Here is a 10065-nt window from a genome sequence, read left to right as displayed (position 1 = left end):
GCCCCATCCAGATAACCACAATCTGCAAATTCAGAGTAGGGCCAGGGCAGAAGAGGAAGAGCCTGATACACCCTGGCTTGGTTATTTTATTTGTGCTACTTGATTTTAGCCGATAGAAGAAGAGAGAGACAGCCCCTGACACAGTCAGTGAGGAGCTGCTGAGGGACACGGGGGTCCCTGTACATCCCTTGAGGTCTGAGGGAGGAATCCAAGGATGCCAAAACTGGTCCCTTCAGCAGTGCCAGTTTTCCTTCCCTTGCTCAATTAGAGGAGTCTCTTAGAGATTCCCCTTCACAGCTGAGGTACAATCCACCCCAGACATGATTGATTCTTGTCGTTGGTGAGAGACTGGGTGAATTTTTCACAGCACGATGGTGGTTGCAGATGTGACACGTTTACCTGCTTGTTCTCAGATCCTTGCTCCTTGGATATGGGGGTCCTTGAACTCCCTTTGAATGGTCTGCAGAAGGTGATGAAGCAAGACCAGGCTTGTCCGTGGGTTTAACTTCACAAAAAGAGTCCAAATCTTCATCTGAAAAACGTCTGGCTCTGCAAAGCAGGAAAGCCAGAGAACTGCTGCACACACATAGTTGCAGAGGTACAGCGAGAGCAATGGAAGAAAAAAAACCTCACTCTGGCACCACAGCTGTATGGGTGCTAGAAGAAGAGGCAGGAGCAAAATCCAACGTGTTGTAGAATATGATCCAATGCAATCCTAGCTAATGGGGGGAGTGGGGGCCCCAGGGTCTCCACGCAGTCACACACTTAGTACGGAGAGGAGGGCAGGGAACAGAGCCTTGCTCTAGCCCTGACTGGCCATCTCCCAGGGCAAGCAGTAACGGGCCACAAAGCCCATTGCACTAACACACCTAAGACCAAGATGAGAGAACGTGAAATGAGCCTGTGTTTCCATCTACCCCAAACGGAAGGGCTGGTCTACATTCATCGTTATCCTCATTCTGGTTGTTGTTGATATTATTATTTCTGCAGCATTTTTACTCTCTTGGTGAAAACAGTTGTCATTCCTAATGTGCAGCCCCCACATAGCAACTTGCATGAACTGTTATAAAGCTGCTCATGTAACTAAGGGTACCTCACTGGTGATATAAGCACATTTGCCTATGAAGGAGTAAGAGAGAGGACCATATCTATTGTTAAATGAGTGCAAAACATTGTTCAGACCCTGAACTGTAAGTGAACCCTGTGTCTTCAGAACCTAAAGGATGAATGTGAACAGTGTCTGACATGTCTCTAGTGCAGCTCCCAAAGCATCCCATGCTGAGATACAATTACTGCCAATGACTAAGGTATCATTTGCTGCTGTTTAACCAGTATCTAGAGCTTTCTAGTATTTTTCACAGGTTTAACATGGTACGGTCAAATAAATAACTGTATGCACTGTATTTATTCATATGCAATAGATTCTGGGTAATAAGCTCATCAATCGATACACGTCTTAAGAAAAGCATGGGTTAAGTAAACCCCATGTATAAGATTACCAATGCGTCCCGCTGTTATAAGCACCTGTGTGCCATAGTCCAGAATCACTGTGCTCTGTAGCCATCACAGCCTCTCTGAAACATTTGCTCTCTCACACAGGATCCAGCCCCAGCCCTGTGAGCACTTACAGACCCATTCACTTCCACTACACCTCCGTTGGTTTCACTGGACTAGTCAAGGTCATAAAATTAAACATCTTTATAATTGTTAGTAGGATTAGAGCTGCAATAATGTTTTGGGTGCTTCCTACCTTCCTGAATTGCTGCCACTGCTGCTTGTTTGACATAATGTAACCCGTAACGTATTTTATAGGTTTCCAATCTTTGAGCACAATGGATTAGAAAGGAGGTTAATTATGCATAAGATAGAAAGATTTATGTAAATATAAAACCAATATAATGTATTATTTACATACATCCTGTACTTACCCTAAGTAACTTCTAGAGAAATCCTGACTATCATGAATAGCTCGCACCTCATTTCTGAATCTTAGTCCAGAAAAGAATGGAGGATTCTGGCTACCTTAAATTGCTGCTAATATTTTCTAGACTAGAGCTATTTGTATAAGAACATAGCTCAACATAACTTGACACAGATGGACGACAAACAGGATAAATCTCTATCATTTATTACATTTGCCTAGCGATCAAAGGTGTCTAACTAGACATTTTTCCTCATTGGTTGTTTGCATTAGATATGCAAATCTTCTTTCTTGCAGAGCCATTTCCGAATATATTTGCAAGGCTATTGATGTCCATTACTTCACTTAAATATAGATCAGAAATACTGACAAATATTTTCATTCAAAGAGTTTGATCATTTTCAGATTACTCTCCATGCTAGTAATTAACCTCAGTCAACACCCTTCCATAGCACTTTCAAACACAGTTCCTAGCAAACATAAAGTTTCATAAATATGTACTAAATAACCTTAAAGCCCTTTATGAATAATTATGAGTTTTTAAGTTTTTGTGAATCTGCATATTAATTCCATTCCATAAATAATACATGAAGCAAAAATCCAGCTTGTTTGGTGTCTGGGGACAGAGGAAGAAAAGGAGGGGATAATTATCAGTTTAATGTGGGAAAATACTTAACCTAAAAGATTATCTTCAAAACTGATGACTCCGTAGGTTTATATATATGTGTGTATAAACACACATATATAAAAAAATATACGTAAAGAGGTGTATATCTACAGACACAGTTGAGACATGCATCCACTCTGAAGGAATGCTTTCATTTGAAGCATGTTACGCTTCTGTCTCTGCTGTGCCATGCTGAGCTCTTTAAGTGAAAAGCAGTGTGATGAGCTTAGCCTCCATGTAGTCCCTCTTTCTATAAACATACGTTCCCCCAAAGGTAGAAAATTAATGAGAGGCTGCTGACTAAAATTACTACATTTTGCCTTCTGTGGGACATTATGGATTTAAAAGATAAGAGAGAGTGCAGCAAGTCCAAAAACAATTTCATTTCATTAATCCCTTAAGTGCCTCGGGATGAGCAGCCCATGTCCAGCAAAGGTGATGTTACACCAGCTTTTGCATGCCTATTGCACGTCATCCGAGCACGGTACCTCAGCGCCTTGTGTGCTCTGCTTCTCGTCTCTGGATGGAAGACATCCAATAAAAAGATGGAGTGGGAATGATATATGGCTGAATGGTCTTAGACTGACACTTCCTGGATGCACACTGACAATAATGGGAAACGTAAGGGGGTTGCAGAGCCAGCTCTCTGCTGATGCAGTGCTTGGGGTTTTCACAGTTTACAGCAAAGAAAAGGTATATTTTCTGGACAACTGTTTTCTCCACATAACAAAATGGAAACTATTCTTTTTAAAAACAGAACCCAAGAAGATATTAAATGTGTGCTTTTGTCACAGGACTGTAACTGTGTATATTTGGTAGAAGTGTATTGATTACTGCATCTTTTATAGCTGTGATATTGTTTAAGTACATAAACACAGCAAGATTTGTCAGATAAAGTACAGCAGATGTGGTTGGAAAACACATACAGATTTTGGGCACTTGAAACAGAATTTGCGTGTGTGAAACCCTATCTGTACCCCACTGCCACTTACAGTTTGTAGAGACTTTTGAGAGAAAATTATCATATTCGAATTTCACATTTTTAAATAAAGAACTCAGTTTGCTTTTTACATATTAATCCACCTAAAAAATGAAAATAGATTTCACTTTTCATTTCAAGTCTTTTAGATCTATTTCATTTCATGGTCCTGTTCAGCGGCTGGTTTGAAGCATGAAAGGCAGTATTTAAACATTTTAATAAAAATGAGCAACTAAACAGCAAGCCCATTCTCTTGGGTTTAACACAAACAGAAGGAAAAAAAGGAAAACTAAACTTATACAAGAATTTTGAGAGATGCAAGTGCTCCGTTGTTGCTACCGCTATTTTCTAGCACTGCAGCATCACCGGAGGAATGGCGCATTTTGCAGTGCGGGTGGCAGAGAAGCTGGCCAGGAAGGTGCGTTATACACAAGGTGATGGGAACTGGCAGCACTAGCGGTTGAACAACAGCCTCAAGAGACTGGAACAAGTCTATCCCAGCTGAAGGGCTATCCCAGACCATGGATGAGTCCTCCTATAAATCTCTGCACCTCTTTCCCCAAGCAGGATTGTCCTCCCGGCAGCATCAGGAGTGCCCTTGGCAGCTGGGTGACCACGCTTACTGAGAGGGAGCGGTGTGAATGCTCTCTACCCCTTGCTCAAACTGACCTGTGGTAGCAAAGCTCTGCTATTCAACCTGTTTAAACCTATTTAACCAGCTTGACTCACACAGTTGGTAATAAAAGCTATTAGGTGAGTGGCTGTACCACCATATCGGAAAGGTTGATAACCTCTGGCTGGAGAGTGGTGAGAAATAGGGGAATTTAGCCCACCCTGCGGCCACCGCGGGATGTGCACACACAGAGGAAATCACCGTATTTCACTCTTACACCAGCCCTTCCTTTTGTGTGTACATGGCAGAGCAGAGGGAAAAGGACCCCTCAGAAGTCACTGAATCAAAAGCTCGACCTGAAGCCGCTCTAAAAGTTGCTGGGAGTGAGGGAAGGATTTGTGGAAGTGTTTGGTAGTACTATGTCTCTTCACTGAATGCCTGTTAATTAATCATAAAGAGTCAGCTGGAAATAGTTTCTGGAAAAAAAAGTATGGAGCACCCCAAATTTGTTTTCTATTAGAAATGAGACATGGAGATAAATGAACTATTATAAAGGCCAGTATTACAGTTATTTGGGAATCCGTCTCCCTTGTAAATTGAGAGGTCATTAGGAATTTGTAGATTAACTATTTTTATTGCACAGAAAAAAACCCCCGACCCATAAAACATTTAATTGTTGTTGCTGTTTATCATGGGAGGCAAGACTTCTTGCCTCTGAAATGCTTTATGTGGATACAAACCTGTTGATGAGCGGTTTAAGCTAATTCTTATGTGTGCCGGAGTCATAAATTCATAGACTTTAGTATGAACTCAGCTGCAGCCTATGTTACTGGTTAAACTGTTTTCATCTCAAACCCACTCTGAATCCCCAACAAAAATAGTAGGCCAGATGCCCAGACTGCAGCTAGAGACCCTCATTAGGCATCATTTGCATCCTATTAACCACTAAGCTGTGGGTCATTCGCTGCCTGTCAACCATTCAAGTCATTCCTTTTGTGTTAATTAGTAGAGAAATAAGGAGTTAATGAAGATCTTATGATCTGTGATGATTCATCTTTGTTGTTTCAAACGAATCCCTGCTCTCTGAGCACTCCAATGAGCTCCTACACACCGAATAATAGAGAAATAGTCAGAGGGAGCTTACGGCGGCCTTTGGAGTGTTGTTCTCCAGGGACCTTTTGCATGGTGGGCTTTGTTAGCTAAAGATTAGAAGGAGTTAATTGCTTCAAGATTGCTAGCAGATTAGGTTACAGGGTGTGTTGTATCTATGTAAGCATATGTCAGGTCTAGTTAAAAGATAGAAGATGCTTATTTTAATAAAATTATGAAAGAAAGAATTAATTTGTCATTATAGCGAAAATCTTATTTCTACTCTTAATTTGAGCACTTATAGATAAATGTAGTGTTGGTTTTGCTCTCGCTTTCCTTCTCAAAACAGGAGAACACAGCTCTTTGCTGGACAGGCTCCCTAGGCTGGTTGCAGGCTTTCGTCCGACTTTCCATCCCTGTTTGAGGAGAGTAGAGCAGGGCTGGGCTGCACGGGGGGCTGCAGCTCCCGTCTCCCGTGGCTCTTCTTCCTCTCGCTCTGAGGGGATGAGGGCTCATGGGCTAAGTGGTTTGTCAACCCTCCTCCCTGGGAAGACTGTTTTTCCTGGAATGCAGGAAAAATCCCACAACCTGCCCTCCCAAACACCTGGGACCTGAAGCCTTGCCCCCACACACACACACACACTGGGACGGCAATATTGCTTCCACGGGGCAAGATTTGCTCTGGCTCCAACAAAGAGAAGCATTTCCTATGACCCGAGGTGTACGCGTTCGGGTTTGCTCTTTCTTTAGTGCCTGCTGATCCCTGTCGCTTCAGGGAGCCACCAGTGCGAGACCTTTCCCAGGCAGCACCAGCCAGCAGATGCCATTGGTCCTAGAGATGGCTGGAAACTCCTTTTTCAGACTCTTAATTTCAAAAATGACAAACAGACAAACCCCCCCAGCCCCCTTCTCCAAAGCGATTTCCTCAAGGCTTAAAGAAGAAATTGTTCCTACGTCCACACCAGCTTTGATACTCAGGTGTATTTATTTTTACAACAGGCAAATAAAGTTGAAAGTTTTGGTTCTTCATTTCCTATTTGCTTCCTCTGGAGCAGAGACACTGGCTCAGGAGCCAGGCTGGCACGGCTGGAAAGGTTAATGCCTCTTCTTCCCCCAGTGCCTTGCTGCGGGCTGCTGCTTCCAACAGCAGGAGTGTTAGAACAACCACAGAACTTCATCATTTACAGCCTGGATATGTACTAAAATAAACCCCAAATTTAACATTCTGGGCTGTAAACCAAGTAGGTCAATAAAGAACAGCTTCTTGATGTGGAGGATAGTTGCTGCTCTTCTTGCTGTGGAAGCAATAACTTCTGGAGAGAAGCTGAGGTGCTCCATAAATTGGCCTCCTTATGCAGAGGCTCTGCTGAACTTCTCAGCAACCTTCTGAATTCCCATAATGGGGGCGACATGGACCAAAGGCATCAGGAGCTGCTTCAGGACAAGAGATAATTGCTCCTTCTCTTCCTCCTTGCTCAATTTGTGAATAGTACTTTAGTTCTTTTAGAAAACTAGTGTCTAGCTTCTATATAAAAAAAAAAAAAACAACTGAAATTAATTATTTAGGTTTGCCAAATATTCTGAGTTTTTATTTAGACCTTTTTTTCACCTGTACGTCTATCAGGTAGAAAATAAAATTAATTATTTGTTCAGCACTATATTAAAATGTCTGTGAGTATTGAGGTGTGTTTTAGCAATGAGCAATATCCTAAAAGAGCTCAGGATCTGTCTGAAAAACACACCACTCACTCTTTTCTCTTTTAGCTCTCAAATAGTGCGTCAGTTAGAAGTGGCTATTTTCTTATTTGTGAAGAAACACTGTGCAAATTGCAAAGATATATCTGGTGAACACTTTTTTACATCCTGTTGTGAAAACTGTATATAATTCATGTCATCCTGGCTGTAATAAAAAAAAAAAAAACGCTGAGTTAGATATTTGGCTCCTCTTAAATAGTATTTTCCTCTTTTTATGGGTAAAGGTGTGGGGATAGGCTTGGTGAGGCAGGAGAGCAGCATAGATTAGTCCCATCCCCTATGGCTTTTACATACGTCCTTTGCACTGCCCAGCGACTCAAAGGGTGGATGCAGGACCCGGCACCTTGTGAGCTGCAGGAACCGAGCCGTCCCGCTCCTGGCACGGGGATCCCATCGGCACCTGGAGGAAGGAGACGTCCTGCGATGCTTTGCCTGGGCTAGGGCTGAGACAGCAGCACTGGTGAGCCCGGCAACCTCAGCAGCAGTTAGTAAATAACTCCCTGGCTGGTTCATTATGTTAGAGTCCCTCTCAACTTTAATTGCTCTAAATGAAGAGATGTTTCACGCCACTTAGATGATAAAAGGGAAAAAACCCTACCCTGCCCCTACACACATGCACAAGAGGAAAAAAGGGAAGCCAGTGCAAACGATAAGGCAAAGGCGACCATGACTCTTGTACGACTTCAGAGAGCTGGAGGAGATGGGAATGTAATTGGAGGTGGATCAGGCACCAGAGGAATCACAGAGAGCGGACAGGGGATGGGGTGGGAGCGGAGACGCAGCCTGCGATGCACAGCCCAGCTCCTCTTCAGATAACCAAAGCTAAAGCCAAGCAAGTGCGGGGCCACTCCTTAAGCATCCCCTTAAGTCTAGCCCAGGTTTCACTGCCTGCAGTAGCAGAGTGGCAGCTATAGATATTTTTTTTCTTCTCCTGCGACATCAGTCAGAAAGAGCCGGCTTTTGCGTGGGGGCGGGAGGGGGGAGAAGAGGCAGAGAGAGAGAAGAGGGAAAAAAAATAAGCAGAAGTAATTTATTCGGGATCTTTGAGAGGATAATAGCCAATTATTTGTTTATAACACTGGTTAAATTTTCATTAGGCAGATTAATGGAATATCATGTACTGTCAACATTGGACTGAGGGGTGGTCTGTAAGAGATAAACGGGCAAACAGTCGATGTGTCTCCCTGAGTAAATTAGTTTTTGCTTTCCTGTTTTTCATATGAAAATGGAAAGGTGGACAAGGTGGTGCATTTTAAAACAGGTCTCAAGATGGGCCAAATCAGTTAAATATGAAAGCAATTCCGGTAATAAATACATTATAATAACTTAGCATCGTGCCTATCATTTTGATTTCATGAAAGTCTGGGATAATGTAGATTTTTAACCTGCTCTCTTAATACACATTTCCTCTTCCTGAACTTCAGCGTTTCTTGCTGTGAGGTGAAAGCATATTACTTTTTTTTGCCTGATTTTTCTGTGTAATCTGTTCAGTATTACAGCTGGTAAGTGCTAGAGGCTCACAGCTCTTTCTTGTGAATTCTGGTATTATCATACCGGATAGCATGAGCAGTCCCCTCTAAGTACTGTATTATCAGCATCAGAACCCCTGAGTGGTTATGGTTGCATATCCTCCTCTTTTGAAGTCAGACTATTTCTTAACGTATTAGCCTGGGATTTTCAGACAAGCCACGGAGAGGCAAACACCCAAATTTCAGTGGGAGTCAGGCCCATAAGTCCACTTAACCTCTTTGAAAAAATCTCAAGACATTTTATAGAAGAGCAAAGCCGTGCAGAGGGTCTTGTCAGCCTCATCACCTTAATTTGACTTCACAGCTCTGCTGCTCTCGCCGCTGCGTGGGCAGGTGGAGAAGAGAGGTCCTCTCCAGTGAACGCAGCTTTGGAATGCACAGCAGGTTTAAAACAGCCCCAAGACATTTCATTCAGACTTGACCACTAATAATTACAGAGCACAGAAATGGCCTCTTGCTATCAGGAATAGCAAAATATTTATTTCTGATGACATATCATTATGGCAGGGCCACGTAGGTTTCCATTTACAGACAGCACTTGGTGACATTTGCTCTTCTAGGTCACAAGTCTATGTGACTTTGAGGCTGTATAATGCTCCCAAGAATAATATTCATTCTTACGCTTCTTAAAATTGCAATTTTAATATCCATCTCTACAAAAAATGAGCTGACATTTTGTTTACAAAATACCCAAGTACTTACATAACATATTATTAAAAACTCTTAGACATGGTGAGGGGACAACTCACACTTCTCACATGTTACGCTGACCTCATCCGAACATCTGTAAGAAAAACAGAGCTGAGAATTAAGTAATGATGCATGGCACTGGTCTGAAACGATATTCTTGGGTTTGTTGTTGCAGTCTTCTTAAAAGTCCCCCTCTCATGTGATCATAGACCTACCTTTGGAAGTCAATTTTCTCTATTTGCATCAACGAGGAGGCTCACTATGCTCTTCTGCCACACAACATGGTACCTTGCCATGTGTCAACAGGAGCAGCAGCAGCAGCCCGGCTCCAGGCTATGCCAGTGTCTTCATACTGATCTCGAAGGATAAGAAAGTTCACTCCAGATTCTTAAATTCATTAATCTCTTATGTATTGTACTGTGGAATGGTTTTTTCCAAGCAGAAGGTGTTTATTGATACCTGTAAGGTGTTTCTCGACATGTATAAGGTGTTTCTCCTCTATAAATGGTTTCTACATGCTTGATAGGTTTAATTGTGGTTTATTCTTTTCCTGAAAATGTACCAGTCCAGCGAGGCAGGGACCCCGCCACACGAGTAGTCAGGTGCATATTCGTAAATCAGTCTGAAATACCGACAGCTGTCGATAAACAACAGACATTGAGTTACGTGTATGACAAAAAGATATACAGCTGATGTCTTTGACTTTCAAAAACTGAAAGGAACTCCTGTTTTCAAAGCAACCACGATTTTAGCTGAGATTCTTAAGTTGGACTTTACTTGTATAGACCCAGTTGCTCTGGTCCTGCAGGTGTATGATGTATG

This window comes from Harpia harpyja, chromosome 10 (assembly GCF_026419915.1).
Source record: "Harpia harpyja isolate bHarHar1 chromosome 10, bHarHar1 primary haplotype, whole genome shotgun sequence".
Lineage (NCBI taxonomy): Eukaryota > Metazoa > Chordata > Aves > Accipitriformes > Accipitridae > Harpia > Harpia harpyja.
The sequence above is the reverse complement of the archived record's forward strand: the minus strand, read 5'-3'. Positions refer to the sequence as shown.